Genomic DNA, 16,368 nt, shown 5'->3' with positions numbered 1-16,368 from the left:
TAAAGCAATGACTTTGAAACAAATCTGCCTCATTTAAGTGTGCTCAAAAACATGTTTCCAAGTGGCATAGACCTTTAGAAGTTAGCAGTAATGACTGCCCATGACATGAAGAGGCAACATTTTTAAATTCAGGTATTGTTAAGTTGAAAGCTACATGTGGGCAAGGATTCTTATTTGTTTTACTTTCTGTTCAGTGTTAATTTTCTCAGTTGTTCTGGTTTCCAAACAAGTACCTAAAGATGGTCTCCTCAAATCAATATGTGTTGTGCTAAATAATTAAATGAATAAATTTTATTGCTGCTTATTCTCTGCTCTTTAACTCAGAGTTGCTTTTGCAACCAAATTTAGATTCTAAAAACAGTTTTTAGACATTTTCTTCCCAACGGTCCTTTATGCTAGCAAGTCCATGGCATGCATTTTCTCAAAGATTGGATGAATACTCTTAGAATTAAAAGGTCTGTGGACTCTCTAGATTATTCCTGAAATCCAGTGTAGAGAAAAACGTTTTAAAGGCAATGTTTAATATCGTATAATCCAACCATTTCATCTATGTACTTATTTGAAAACCTGCATTTTATATCAAAAATAGCTGAGGGGCACCTGGGTGGCTCAGTCGGTTAAGCATCTGCCTTTGGTTCAGGTCATGATCTCAGGGTCCTAGGATCAGGCCCTGAGTTGGGCTCCCTGCTTGGTGGGAAGTCTGCTTCTCTTTCTCCCTCTGCCCCTGCCTCACTGCTCCTGTGCACTCTCTCTCTCTCCCCATCTCCCTCTCTCTCTCAAAATGAAAATGAATGAATAAAACCTTAAAAAACAAAAAAGCTGAGACTGTTAGAGTAAAAAACTTTAAAGATAGAGTTAGGGTACAATGAAGGCAATTCCAAAAGCTCAGGTACACCAGTTAAATTTTGCAACTTGGAAGATCAGGTGGGGGGTTCACTTTGGCAGCATATATGCTAAAATTGGAAAGATTCAGAGAATATTAGCATGGCCCCTACACAAGGATGGCATGCAATTTTTAATTTGTGAAGAGTCAGATGCATAGAAGGTATGCTGTAGACGAAGGGCAGGGGAACTACTCAAACTGATTTTGGAGCTAATCCTTTCCCTAGTCTGAGAGCTAGCAGGAGGATGCTCCAAAGATTCTATGTGAGGGAGATTCTTGGGAAGGGACCCAAGAGCTCAGTCCCTGGGCTAAATCTCTAGGTTATAATTAAAAGGGAAGCAATAAAAACAAACAAAAAACCATCAGCTTGAGAGGCTAGAGTTGCATACTACCAGGAATAGCACTGCATTAAGCACATTATCAGAGAGGAAGAGTAGCAATGGAGATAGAGTTGCCCAGGCAGATCTCACCCCCTAGGGCAGCCTGCAGAGTCCAGCACACAAGAGTTCAGGAAAGGAGGCTTCTCTAAGTCTTCCCATCTCCTCTGAAGGATAAAAATGTGGGTTAGATTAAAGAGAGTCCCCTTCGTATTCTGGAAGAGGGATAAGGCAAAAGACAGAGTATGTGGAGCTGGCTCTCCAGGTCCAAAGTATCTAATGATTGATGTACACACACACACACAGTCAGTGTCGGTATAGACAGAGAATAGTTATGAGGCTTCTCACTTCCTTCCTCCTTGAATTAAAGAACAGTGTAAACCCACAAACTCCAGGGAGAAATAAAATATACAGATGAAGGGAGAGAAATCTGAGAGCCTTGACTGAAAAGGATTATGACAAAAGTAAGCCAGTTCCAAATAGAATGATATCAAGTTTGTCTTTTTCTATTGGACAATAGTGATTATCCTGCCATCTTTGAAAACTAGGTCCTATCATTTTTACTTAAAGAGAATGTACAGATAGGTATTTCTTTACACACCTAATTCAAAGAAGTATAAATTTCACGCACAATAAATTTATAATATGTTGTTAAAAGGTCTGTAAGTGGTTCTATATTTGAGTCAAAACTTCCCTTACTACATTTAATCAGTATCACCTGAAGCACTTTTTAGTTAAAACACAGATTGCTGGACCCCCAAGGTGGAGACTGAGAATTTGCATTTTTAACAGTTTTCCAGGTGATGCTGATGCACCTTATTGTATGACTTTCGCTTTAGTCAAAATCTCCAATGTTTTTGTCATGTTCACTATTTTCTATTTCCTGTTTTATTTTTACAGTTATACTGTTGAGTGGCAGTTAAATTAAATCACAACGTATGAGATGTGCCCAGAAAAAAATCGCTGCCTTTTGTGGAATGGTGCTTTCCTAAATTTTATCTGGTCATTTCCACTTGTCCTCTTAGGTGGAAGGGTTCATGCAAGATTATATTAATCGAAAGTACAACTTGGGTGATTGTGCCAAATTATCTACTAATATTTGTTTTAGTAAATAAACAATAACTTTATTGAAATACTGCAGAACATAGTTGTATCTAGGATAGAAAAGAGGGTATGTTTGGGTAAAGCATAATTTACTCATGTTAGGTAACAAGGTATAGTTGATGCCCAAAAACAGCAAATGTTCAAAAAGTATTTGATGGATTAATAGAGGTGACATGCTCTTTGCACTATGAATAAGCACCAGAAAAAGTCTTTAATTATTCCCTTTACTTCTGTTTCATAGAAAAATGAACCATTTTTTCCAATAGACTGTATTATATACATTGTGATATACACTTGATTCAGTTTGAGAGGCAGGATCAGAGGATTCCTTGATAGACTATTGAAGTAAGAGAATAGAAAGTCCTTCTTGGGGACGCCTGGGTGGCTCAACTCTTAAGCCTCTGCCTTTGGCTCAGGTCCTGATCCCAGGTTCCTGGATAGAGTCCCACATCGGGTTCCTTGTGGAGAGCCTGCTTCTCCCTCTGCCTGTGTGTGTGTCTCTCTCTCTCTCTCTCTGTGTGTGTGTCTCTTATGAATGAATTAATGAATGGAAAAATGAATGAATGAATGAATGAATAAATAAATAAATAAATAAAACAAGCACTATATATATATATATATATATAGAGAGAGAGAGAGAGGTATATAAACACATATATATGTAAATATATTAAGTATATATGTATATGCTTAAGATTTTCCAGGCATTGTTCTAACCATGTATAACTTACGTTAATCTTCACAACAAGCCAATGAGATGAGAGCACACTGCATAAACATTTAAGTATTTTGCCCAATATCATCCATCTAGTAACAGGAGTAATTAAAATTAGAATCTGGCATTTGGGGAGGAATTCTTAATGTCAACAAAACTGAGATTTTTCTCTTTCAAGAATCTATTACCATACCTACCATGAGGCTATTATCAGATGCTGATCCCCTTAATTAACTGATCATGATAGTTTTCTTCTCCTAGATACCTCTGTATAATTGCTTACTCTTAGTGGACTTTCTCATTTTCCATTTCATTGAATTTTCTAATTTTCTTCCTAACTTACTCACTTTTTTTTATGTCTGACTCATGGGTTCCCCTATTCTTGCCATTTGATAAATGAATGCATTTTCAAAATTAAGACCTCAGTCTTCTGTTTTTCCTAGTTTATTTTTGTAATCTCACCTATTTCTAGGTTAATAGTTTGCATTTTCAAGAGATACCAACATTTCCCATCCCAATGTTCTTTTTCAGTATGAACCTGTCATTTTCCCATCAGGAGACAGAATTTAATCTCCCTCTCCTTCAATCTGGACAAGCTTATAACTGCTTTGACCAACAGAGTATGTGGGAAGAAAGCTGTATATCTTCTAAGGCTAGGTCAAAAGAGGCTATCAGTTTTAACTTTGTTCTGTTGGAACATCAGTCTGAGCAAAGCTAGTTGACATGTAAGAAGTCCAACTACCCTGAAACTACCACTGGGTTTAATATTTCCAGGTGTAAAATTTTTCAGCCTTTCAGACATTTCTGTTTATGCATGAAACAGGTGAGCAAACCCATTTTACACCATTCAAATGAACTAAACCACCAATGGGATACAAACGAGTAACCTCATAAAATGAAATAAGAAGCAAAACCTTAGGCTTCTGTATTTATCTTAAATAAATTGCTTTCATGTCAAACCCTGCCCATATTTCTGATCCACAGAATCTTTAAAAAATGATGATTTAAGTTTAATCCATTAAATTTGAAGTCGCTTATTGTGCAATAATATTAACTTGAATTCCCATGTATTCTACAACCCCCATTTTACAGCTTAACTTCTAATAATATTCTATTCCCATCTTACCCTCCTCCTATTAAGTTCTTTTTACTTTCAAACCTTATATTCAATATACTTATATTAGGCACTGGACACATTAACATAAGTAAGATTCAATCTTTTCCCTCATGTCTTATTGGAAAATAAATGTTTTATTTGAGAAGAAAAAAGAGCAAATATAACATATTGGATTAAGTCAATCTTAGAATTAAACAAAGGCATTTGGAAGGAAATAGGAAACACAACTGATACTAAGTGGAGTCATGATAGAATTATAAAAGCAAGCATCTCTGCTCACATATTGAGTTGGAGAAAGTAAACCAACTGCATTAGTGTAAGGGTAGGCATTTTGGAGAAAGGACATTAAAATAACAGAGCTAGCATAAGTAACGAATGTATAGGTTTATACTGGAAATTACAAGCGGTTTGGTGTTAGAGCTATGAGTTATGCCACTCTAATTCCTAAAGATGTCATAATATAAAATTTTATTATATAAAAATGCCATAATATAAAAATAGGAAGAGACAAGATCATGGACATAATGGATTATCAGGATTCTTTTTGTAAATAACTCTCAGATTAGAGTATAAGAATTATTGAGTACAAGGTGAGTACTTCTGAGACTATTGATAATAAGGAATCAGTGTTTTTCCCTCAGTTTGCCATTGATCAATACTTTTATAAAATAAAGTAGAAATAAAGTTACTGGAAAAGTGAAATTAAAGTGATACATAAAGTATAAAGCCCTTAATTTTTATCATTACAGTCAATGGACATAGGATCACTCTATCAAATTACTATAAAATTTCGAATTTAATACCTTCAATATAAGTAATTATCTAGTGTAGACACATAACAATTTCTGGACTAAAATTAGTCCGTGAGTGACACTGCAATAAGGGGATCCAGCCAGGTGGCTGGTGAGTTGGGAAGACTAATGTGAGACATCTGGGTGACTCCGTGGTTGAGTGTCTGCCTTTGGCTCAGGGAGTTATCCTGGAGTCCCAGGATCAAGTCCCAAATCGGGGGAGCCTGCTTCCTCTCTGTGTTTCTGTGTTTCTGCTTCTCTGTGTCTCTATCCTGAATTAATAAATAAAATATTTTTAAAAAGGAGAAAGACTAATGTATCATGTTCTCTTACTATAACCAGAAATGTAAAGGGTAGAAATACTACTGTAATTACTAAAAAGTTAAAATGCTTCTATTTTGGATGCTCTCAAGCTAAACCAAGGGTGATCCTCAACTTTGTGCCTTAGACAACAGAATAAAAGTTATCCCTCTCGATGGTCTTTCTGATGGGGCAAATTGAAGTTTTAGAGCAGGAAATGGTAGGGTATAAGAGCAGAGATTCTGGATTACCTGCTGCTTTCTTACATGACTTACTGGTCATGTGACTTCAGGCATAGAATATAGGCTATTCATACTCAGCATTCTATATTCTCTATAAGACGGAAATAGTAACAATTGCAAATGCTTCACATTCTGCCTGCCTGCTTGATAACTTCACCTGAGTTATGTCAGGTCAAAATCAATAGTAAAATTATTCACACACCTCCACAAGTTAAGTGTACCTTGTGAGCATTATTTTTGGTAACAGCCCCACAATAAACTAAGGAAAAAGCTATTCTCAAAATTTAGCTTATTTTTAAAATATTTGATACATTTAATGAATGACTAATTCCATTGATTCTACTATTCAACTAAAATTATCCTTTCTATTCCTTGAATCATTGCTCTACTACACGTACTCTCACTCGTGTATGTATATAGGCCATATATTCTGTCTCAGTCTATGGACAAAAATAAGCCAGATTCCCCACATCTTTCATAGTGGAGGACCCATAGTGTTTATTGTGGACCCCTGCAGCCTGCCCCACAGAAGACACCGGCAGTTTTTGCCACTGAGGTAAGTAACCAACAACCATGCTGCCCCATACACATGGAGAGAGAAAGCTGCTGTACACCCCTCAGAAGGAGTGCTGTTGCACTCTCCAGGACAACGGCAGCCAGCCTCTCTCCCAGCCATGCAAACACCCCCACACCTCAGAACCATGGCTCTATCACATGGACCAGAACTTTAGACTCTTCTCTACAGCTGCTCAGGCACAGGAACCACTCGGAGTGGGGGAGAGATTGGGAGGGGTAGATAGTGTCCTGGACCCTGAAGTTACTTTCATTCTGTGAGCACCTGTGCTCCAGTTGCCAGGGCTCTGGCTGCTCCAAAGGCATCACTTATCAGACATGATGCTTCTACCATTGCTAGTGTGCCTACAGGCCAGACCTGTTGCCATGAGGTATTCTCTCAGCCATGACATCTCTGTGGGAAAAAAGAAACCAAGAGGTCCTTGATCAGCTTTCGACATAGAAGACCCTACCAGCCTTCACCACCACTACTGAAACCCACAGCCTTGGCCACTGAGAATCCCTGTCCTCTTCACTAAGGCTGACTGTAGCTGATGGAGCTGCATGATGACTACACCCCTGGGCCTTTGCTGCAGCTGGAACTGCTACCTCCACCCAGCTGGCACTCTCTACTCAACCACAGGTGAAGATCTTTCCCCCACCAAAACAGTATGTAAAGTCTAGAAGAGGTAACTGCTTCATCAAATGTGTTATCTATAATAAAGGAAACACAACATACCACCAAATGGACACAATAATTACCTCTAGGTAATCCCCATAGGTAAATCCTATGTGGATAATGGGAGTATCATCAACCAAACAATTTTTGCATTATGAGAATGCCAATAGGAGAAAAAGAGACAGAGGGCCTATTTAAAGAAATAATGGCTCCAAATTAACTGAAGCCAGAGAGAGAAAGTGCAGGTACATGAAGCTTATAGATCTTCATGAAAATTCAAACTCAAAATGATTACATAAAAACACATTATAATAAAACTCAAAAATCAGAGACAAAGGATTTTGAAAGCAAAAAGAGATAAGAAATACATACAAGAAAACCCATGAAGGCAATCAGCAGATTTCTCATTAGCAGCCTTGCAGTCCAGGAGAGAATGGAATGATATATTCAGAGCATTGAAAGAAAACATCAAATAAGAACACTTTACCCAGTAAACCTGTCCTTCAGCAATACTGGACACAAAACTTTCCCAAACAAAAGCTGAGGAAGTTCATCACCCCTAGATCTGCCTCACAAGAAATGCTAAAGGTAATTCCTTTTTTTTTTTTTTTTTAGGATTTTATTCATTTATTCATGAGAGACACAGAGAGAGACAGAGAGGCAGAGACACATGCAGAGGGAGAAGCAGGCTCCATGCAGGGTGCTGGATGCAGGACTCGATCCCAAGTCCCCAGGGAACTGGGGCGCTAAAGGAGCTAAACCGCTGAGCCATCCGGGCTGCCCATAAAGGGAATTCTTTATGCTAAAGTGAAGGATTCTGATTAGTAACATGAAAGCTGAGTTTTATCTAACACTAAAACCTATATTGTTAAAAATAATGGTATATTTTTAATATCAATTCTTTGGAATCTAGCATAGTTTATGGTGTACCTTTTATGATTCTACTGTGAACATAGGACTGTTAGGAAAAGCAAGATGATATTAAATAACAGCATTCAAATAAACATTTGTTTTATCAAAATAATATACTTCCATTTAAATTGATTTATTTAAGTGGACTGACATAATTTTTGTAGTTACCACATTATCAATTTTGTAGGTTATATATGTATATAATACCTGGTAACTTAAAAAATAAAGTGTTTAGCTCTATGTTATAACTTATTTATCTTCAGTGATTTTATTTCAAAGTACATGTATAATAAGGGGTACTATCTGAGTAGCACAAAGTATACTCTATATTATTTTCTAAATGTCAGCTATGTTATATTTGAGAAGTCACCTGCCTCTATGGTTTTTCCTTTCAAACATAACTCTTTTTTTTTTTACTCGTCTTACACTTATAGCATTAAGGTAATAGTTGAGTGGGACAGAACCATTCGAACTGTATTTCATTATAATGAGCATCAGGTAAGAGTTACTAACCCACAAAGGCTTTAAAACCATTTTCACAAAATTGTGTCAATCATTGTCAAAAGTAAATACATTGAAATAACAAATGAGAAGCTTGCTATAGTGTATTCAAGAAATTTCAGTAGTGTTTCTCTTTGGTTTCAGAATATTATATTCCATATTTTATGTTAAATTATTTGAAAGATCTTTTTCCAAACAAATTGATATTGTCCAATCTGCATGCATAAAATTAAATTAGGACAAAACACAAAACAGAGTTATTTCTTTAATTACCAAACAAATTCACTATTTCATAATCAAAGTCAGATACTCCAGGGCACAAGTTGCACAGTGTTAATTCACGCTTAGGTGCATTGATGGCTCAGAGCCTTCAGCCTCATGCTTAGCAACACACTAGGTGTGAAATATTACAACACAATTCACAACCTGTCATGTCTTATGGCTTAATTAGGAATGTTTATGATCTTGTTATTCATACTCTATCAGTAATAGACAACTAAAAAAAGAGACGAGGGACCATTATTTGCAGAATAGTGTCATCATCATCGCATAAACTGAAAGCTCAAACTGCGGCTTAATTCAGTCTGGAATGGTAACTAAATAATGAAAATAAGTATCATAGGAGAATTGCACAGCACAAATACTGTGCCCAGGAAAAGAACTGTGAAGTGACATACTCATGTATTATTTGATCTCATTATTGGAAACTTGAATATTTGGGGATATTTACTTAGGTTAAAAAGACGTGAAGTCTAGTCATCCAATAAAACTATATATATATATATAACATCCAATAATATATATATATATATATATATATATATAAAGTTCACTTTATATGGAACTTTAAAAGTTCACTTTAAGATTATTAATGTAAAAAGCGCTTAGAGAATGATCTGAGAATTATAATAGATCAAAAAAGATCTTGGGCGTGAGGGTTAGTAAAATAAGATTAAACAATATAGATGAAGGAATCAGACCTGATTATATATAAATGTCCTAATTTTGCTTATAATATCTAGTATAGATTTCACTTTTTTTTTTCATGTACTCAGGGCAAATAGATCTTTATATTTGTGTGTTTGTACTGGTCAAAATGTGAGTATCTACTACAGGCTACTATAGTTGAAATCATTATTTTAAAGAAGTTTCTTTTGATTTTGTATGAACCTCCATTTCATCCATTAGCTGAAGAGTTTGGTTGCTTTTTCCTGGCCAAGAAAGGTCAAATATTATTTATTATTGTAGCTGGACATGATTTAAAACCAGATTACTCTGATCTTTTGTGAAAATAGGAAAGGTGCCATTTGCTTGGCACTTACTGCTCAAATTGCACTGAATTTCCTTAAAGCATTTAGAAAATGATTATGTTAATTTTAACAACAAAAAAAACTGTTAGCAAAAAACTGATTGTTTCGTAAATAAATTCAAGTAAAGAAATATCTAGTTCTGAAAGTGACTGACTTGATTTAGCTGTGTTAACCATTACTCATCCACCCATTCATTCAGGAAATATTTAGTGAGCACCTTGTAAGAGGCAGCATTATAATATACTTCATGTATAATGGGTGAATAAAACTTGGCATTCTCCCTTATATTGAACAAAATTTCACTCCCTCAGGTTTTTACCCTACTCCCTTCCGATATTAGAAATGAGTCTTCTCATTTTTTAATACTGAAACTATTTCATATCATCTGTGGATTTACGAAGGTACACTGTACTTTGTCTCTCTGAATTTAATCTCTAATTGCGTTTCATCTTAAGCTTATGGGTGAACCATTTTCTTTTTCTTTCTATGATTCTATCTTTTTTCATTGGAGTTCAATTTGCCAACATACAGCATAACACCCAATGCTCATCCCATCAAGTGGCCCCCTCAGTGCCCATCACCCAGTCACCCCCACCCCCCACCCACCTCCCTTTCCACCACCCTCTGTTTGTTTCCCAGAGTTAGGGGTCTCTCATTTTCTGTCTCCCTTTCTGATATTTCCCACTCATTTTTTCTTTTATTCCCTTTATTCCCTTTCACTATATTTTATATTCCCCAGATGAATGAGACCATATAATGTTTGTCCTTTCTCCGATTGACTTATTTCACTCAGCATAATACCCTCCAGTTCCATCCATGTCGAAGCGAATGGTGGGTATTTGTCATTTCTAATGGCTGAGTAATATTCCATTGTATACATAGACCACATCTTCTTTATCCATTCATTTTTCAATAGACACCGAGGCTCCTTCCACAGTTTGGCTATTGTGGACATTGTTGCTATAAACATTGGGGTGCAGGTGTCCCGGCGTTTCATTGCATCTGTATCTTTGGGGTAAATCTCCAGCAGTGCAATTGCTGGGTCGTAGGGCAAATCTATTTTTAACTCTTTGAGGAACCTCCACACAGTTTTCCAGAGTAGCTGCACAAATGGGTGAACCATATCACATAGAAAAATTAGAATGGTGGATATATTTTCTCTAAACTTTATAATTATCAGTATTTCCTTTTGTTGGGTTAAACAATGTTAAAGCAATTATTTAGAAATTTTGGGCAAAAAAAGAAAGCCATTCTTCCATATGTGAGAAATTGAGAATAATTAAAACTTTAAAACATCTTTGAATGAATCAGCAAAAATGTTCCTCTCTATTGATAGAAGCATCCTGCACAAAAGGAAACTGCATTTTTGCCTTCAGCATTTCAATTATTTTTAAAATTCAAGAACAACTAATGGCAAAGTACAGAAGAATTTGGTTATTTTAAAGGTAAATAAATATATACAATTGTTTTAATGTAAAGACAAAGATATTAATTACTAATGTCAAAGGAAAAAAGGAGCAGTACCCACAGTTCTTCATTGCATCATCAGCTTATCTTTAAGCATTGATAAGATCATCCAAAAATTGATCTTTCTAATTAATAATGTACAAGACATGCCTCTTAACAATTTCTTATCACATTAAACTCAACAAGTCAATTACAGCATAATGTGATCTGATTATAGTCAGTTCCTTATTGATTTAAAAATGCATTTAAATGGATTTGAAATAAAATTAAAACGGTTTCATAGTTGCAACATCATGCTTTGTTTTTTTCCCCATAATCATGCTTTCTTTTCTATATATAAATGCTCCCATATCATATCATTATGAAAGTAATATACATTTTCATGATTTAATATTTATGGGGAATAATAAAATAGAAGATTCAAATTATTATTTTATGAATTAGTTAGGACAGGCAATTAATCCTGAAGTAATGTATATTGCTTCAAAACTTTTCCTAATATAGGTTTAATACTTTTTTAAAAGAGTTTAATCTCAATCCTTAATTTTACTTTATTTATTTACTAGTTCCACTATACTATACTCTTTCAAGTGCCTTTTTAAAATACTAGTTTGTATAAGGAGAATTCATGCTATCATCCTTCCAACATGTACCTTTAAATATTGATTTGTTAGTCTTCTATGAAAGGAAGAATAATTCACATATCAAAGATCCATGATTATTTTATAAAAAATATTTTATATCTCAAAGCTTATTTTAATAAACATTATTACTGTACCACAGTTTTTATATCTTCATATTTAGAGTCCAATTGAAACAACAGACTTTGGGATTTTTAGCACAGTATGAAGAGAATTAATTATGCATCTCCAATTAAGGCCAATTAGAGTTGTGCTTCCACTCCCTTGCACACCATGCAAAAACTCTACCCAAAGTGTCTAATAAATGTAGAAAGTTCATTAACATTAAGTTTGGCTTCCATGTCTATTACCATCTCCTGTGGTGTTGTGTAGATTACTAAAATGTAATGGAAATTATCTATTAGAGATGCATAACATATAATGCCATCATTTATAGAGACTTTACATATGAAACAGTATGAATACCTTAGCATCAGTAATATTTTTAGGATTTTGCAAAAAGTTTCAGGAAGTTTTGGCTTGAATGGTTTGAGAAAAGAGAATTTTAAAAATCCATTACCTTAAAAGTTTATTCAGGAAGTAATTACTATGCTGACCAAAATGAATCTTAAAAGCTCTCTATAGTTATTTGAAGAATTAAAAATTGCATTTCTATTAGCAAATGTTTTATTTGTTGTATATGTACAGAGATAGAATATCTTATTACTTCACATTTTTAGTGGTTTCCTTCTATCATATGTATATACAAATAGTATGTTTTATATTGAAGAGCCCTGTGAACCTGTGTAAATTTGAATCAGAGTAAGAGATAGGAAAATTAGCCAATAAGTATGAGCCTTCATGTAAATTTCTTATGTGGTCTATAAAATAGTCCAAAAGCAACTGTTTTAAGCTATCCATATGCTGCTTTTATAAAATATCCTTTATATTTTGAGGCAATCAAGCTACTAATCTGAACAAGACATTGTAAACCAAAATTGAAATATTTATTTGGAAAACTTGCTTGTTTCATGCAGAAATAGCTTCTGGGTTGATATATAGATACTATATTCAGGTACAGATAAAATTTTAACTAAATTCTTAGTCAAAATTACAAACACCAGGGATCCCTGGGTGGCGCAGCGGTTTGGCGCCTGCCTTTGGCCCGGAAAACACCAATAATCAACAGATCTGGAAATGACTACTGAGTTCAACATTGGGATATTAAAGGCATTTAACATGTTAAGATACATACACAGGCCATTGAATTGCATTAGGGCAAGTCTTCAACAAATGTATTAGAACAACTGGATAGCTTTTAAGAAAAACAGTATGTAAAGAAAAACAATGTGCTTCAATACATATATCAAATGATAAAAAAATAGATTAAACATTTACTATGGTACCCCTATCAAAAAGTTTTTAAAAACATAAATAGAACTTCACAAAAAATAAAACCCATTTATCAGAATTTACCATTAAGAACATAAAAATGAAAGCTATAGATTGGAAGTATTTAATACACATATATAATATGTATGTATGGAAGTATTTAACACACATGTATATATTATATATGTATATGTGTATGTGTATATGTGTGTATCTGAAAAATGATATATAAAAGATCTCTACAAATCAATAATAAGATAAATAGCCCAGTTTTTTAAATATGACAAATCCAATCAGGCACTCCATAAAAGAGTATATACCAATAACCAATAAGCACATGAAAAATTACTGACATTGTTTCTCACCCAGGAAATTAAAATAAAATCACAATGAGTCACACCCACTAGGATGGGTATAATTAAAAAACTAAAATATTGGAGACAATGAAGAGTAACTAGAACTCTCGTACTTTGCTGGTAGGAATATAAAATGGTAGTCATTTTGGCAAACAGTTGATAGTTTCTTTAAAAGTTAAATGTATGCCAATATGCCTATTTTAAAATACCTCATGTGATCTATTCATTGCACTTTTAGATACTTACCCAACATATGTTCATAAAGAGCCTTATACATGAATATTTGATTCGGTTTTATTCATAAGAACTAAAAACTGGAAAAAATACAGGTGTCTATCAACAAAAGAATGGGTAACAAACTGCACAATAAATTCAATGAAATTCTACTCAGCAATAAATAGCAAAATATAATTTACACAACAATATGGATCAGTTTGGGGAACATTATTTTGAGAAGACACAGTAGACTACAAAGAACCCCACAAAATGTTTTAATATAAATGAACTTCAAGAATAGGAAAAACTAGGGGCACCTGGGTGCCTCAGTTCAATGTCTGACTCTTGATCTCAGCCAAGTCAGCGATCCTTGAGGTCGTGAGATCAAGCACCATATCAGGCTCTGCACTCAACAGAGTCTACTTGAGATTCTCTACCCTCCCCCGTCCTGCCCTCCTGCTTGTGCTTGCACATTCTGTCTTTCTCTCTCTCTCTTTCTCTCTCTCTCTCAAATAAATAAATAAATCTTAAAAATAGAAGAATAGGTAAAACTAATTTACGGGGAAAGAAATAAAAACAATTATTGATAATGTTCATAGTAGGGGCTGATTGAAAAAGATACAAGAGAAATTGCTAAAGTGACAGAATTTGTCTATATTTTGTGCCCCCACGGTAGGTATATATTAGTGAAAGCTCATTAATTTGGTCATTTAAGAACTGTCCACTTTACTCATGTAACCTTATATAAACAATAGAAAGATACATAAGATAGATGTCACTTTATGTTATTTACTGGTGTAGTTATGTATGTAGTAAGGTGTTAAGAATTGTAAAAATTAAAAAAGAAAAAAAGAATTGTAAAAATTTTGAGATTTCAGCCTATTAGTAACTGGACAAGTTTGCCTACCACTATTTTATGAATGGTGTTAGAGAATCAAGATTTCCAGGTTCTAGTCAAATGCCTATATCATTTATGGTACAAGAGGCAGGATCACTTCTACATTTGCATCAGCTCATTTTACTCCCCAAGTTCCATAGAAGGGACATGGAGGGGCCCAGACAGATACTTCATATGTACCATGGTTTTGTATCCCAGCTAAGAAACTATAAGCCTAGGAAACTCTCAATTTTCTAAGCAGGCTGCTAGCAAAACTGCTCCAATATTACCCTGCAAAGAGGCAACATATTGTTTTGTTAAGGAAAAGTATCTGTAGTTTACCCTGAAGAGAGAGAGAGTATATCTATCTTCCAAGGCTATTCTCTAGACAAACATCCTTGAAATATCTGGAAAATGGTTGTTTTAATTATGAAGAAAGTCCATGGAGAATCATCTCCCAATGTATGGGTATGGATATATTTTTTAAGATAGTTACTTAGGAAAATACTAAATCTATTAAAAGGTTTTGTTTTATTTTAACATGTAAGTGTGTGTATAAATATGTAATATGATGTCAATTTACGTATCCATACACATTCTGCAGGAAATAATGTAGAAGACCAGTACTATCTGTTTTTTAGGGATTAAAAAAGAACAAGCTTTTTTTTTTTTTTTTTTTAAGATTTTAATTATTTATTTGAGAGAGAGCATGAGCAAGGGGAGGGGCAAAGGGAGAGAGAGATGCTGACTCTGCTGAGCTCAGAGCCTGAGGTGGGGCTTGATAGGGGAGCAAGGCAGAGGGAGGAGTTTGCTTCCAGGCCTGGCTCAATCCTAGGACTCTGAGATCATGACCTGAGCTGAAGTCATAAGCTTAATTGACTGGGACACCCGGGCACCCACGCATCTTTTAGATATCATAGACCTTTAAAAATATTAAGATCAGGGGATCCTGGGGTGGCTCAGCAGTTTAGCGCCTGCCTTTGACCCACGGGCATGATCCTGGAGACCCGAGATTGAGTCCCACGGCAGGCTCCTAGCATGGAGCCTGCTTCTCCCTCTGCCTGTGCCTCTGCCTGCCTCTCTCTCTCTCTTTCTCTATCTGCGTCTTTCATGAATGAATAAATAAATAAAATCTTAAAAATTTTAAAATAAAAATATTAAGATCAACCATGATAAATTTTATTTGGGATAAATCAACTTTACTAAATACTGGATTTTTTGTTGGTGGTTTTATGGTTTAATGTTTTTCCTTTACCTTTCTGCATCCTCAGAAATAAAAGAGTATATAGTTTTTTGGGTTTTTTTCTTTTCTTATTCTGAGACTGATGAGCATATTTTGAGTTTCCTTGTACTCTCCCGTTTAGTGAGAGAATCCTAGTGTACTATTTTTGGAAGTAAAACATATATGATAGAGTAAGTTTTTGTTGAAAAAGAAAAGCTTCAGTTAGGAAAATATTTATCTCCCTTTTGAGAAATGAAATAAAAACATGCTGATTATAGCAATGGGTATGAAAGTTCAACCTAAAAATCACACTTGATTTTTTGGGGGCCTTTTATAATTCTCACAACAGCGACCTACAGAACAAAAAAGGAAGTTTATAAGAAAGAGGAAAAAAATAACAAGGTATTTCCACTCTTGGTGAGAATTTATGAAACTATTTCTTTACAAAGAAATATCAAAAAATGTAGTAAAACTCTACATCCCAAGAGTCACTGAAATTGATGTACATTTTTATAATTTTTACATCTTTGTGAATTGTGATGTTTAAAACTCACCCTCCTAAAAAATACACCTTCATATCTTATAGCTTATTTTTTTTAAGATTTTATTTATTTATTCATGAGAGACACAGAGAGAGAGGCAGAGACATAGGCAGAGGGAGAAACAGACTCGATGCAAGGAGCCCGATGTGGACTCGATCCCGGGATTCCGGGATCACACCCTGAGCCAAAGGCA

General features: G+C 34.8%; 1 pseudogene; it reads left to right on the top strand.

Moving 5' to 3' along the window:
• Positions 1–931: 931 nt before the first annotated feature.
• LOC121477223 lies at positions 932–1,024 on the top strand (annotated as a pseudogene).
• The last annotated feature ends 15,344 nt before the right edge of the window (positions 1,025–16,368 follow it).

Source organism: Vulpes lagopus, chromosome 16 (genome assembly GCF_018345385.1).
Source record: "Vulpes lagopus strain Blue_001 chromosome 16, ASM1834538v1, whole genome shotgun sequence".
NCBI lineage: Eukaryota > Metazoa > Chordata > Mammalia > Carnivora > Canidae > Vulpes > Vulpes lagopus.
The sequence above is the reverse complement of the archived record's forward strand: the minus strand, read 5'-3'. Positions and strand labels throughout refer to the sequence as shown.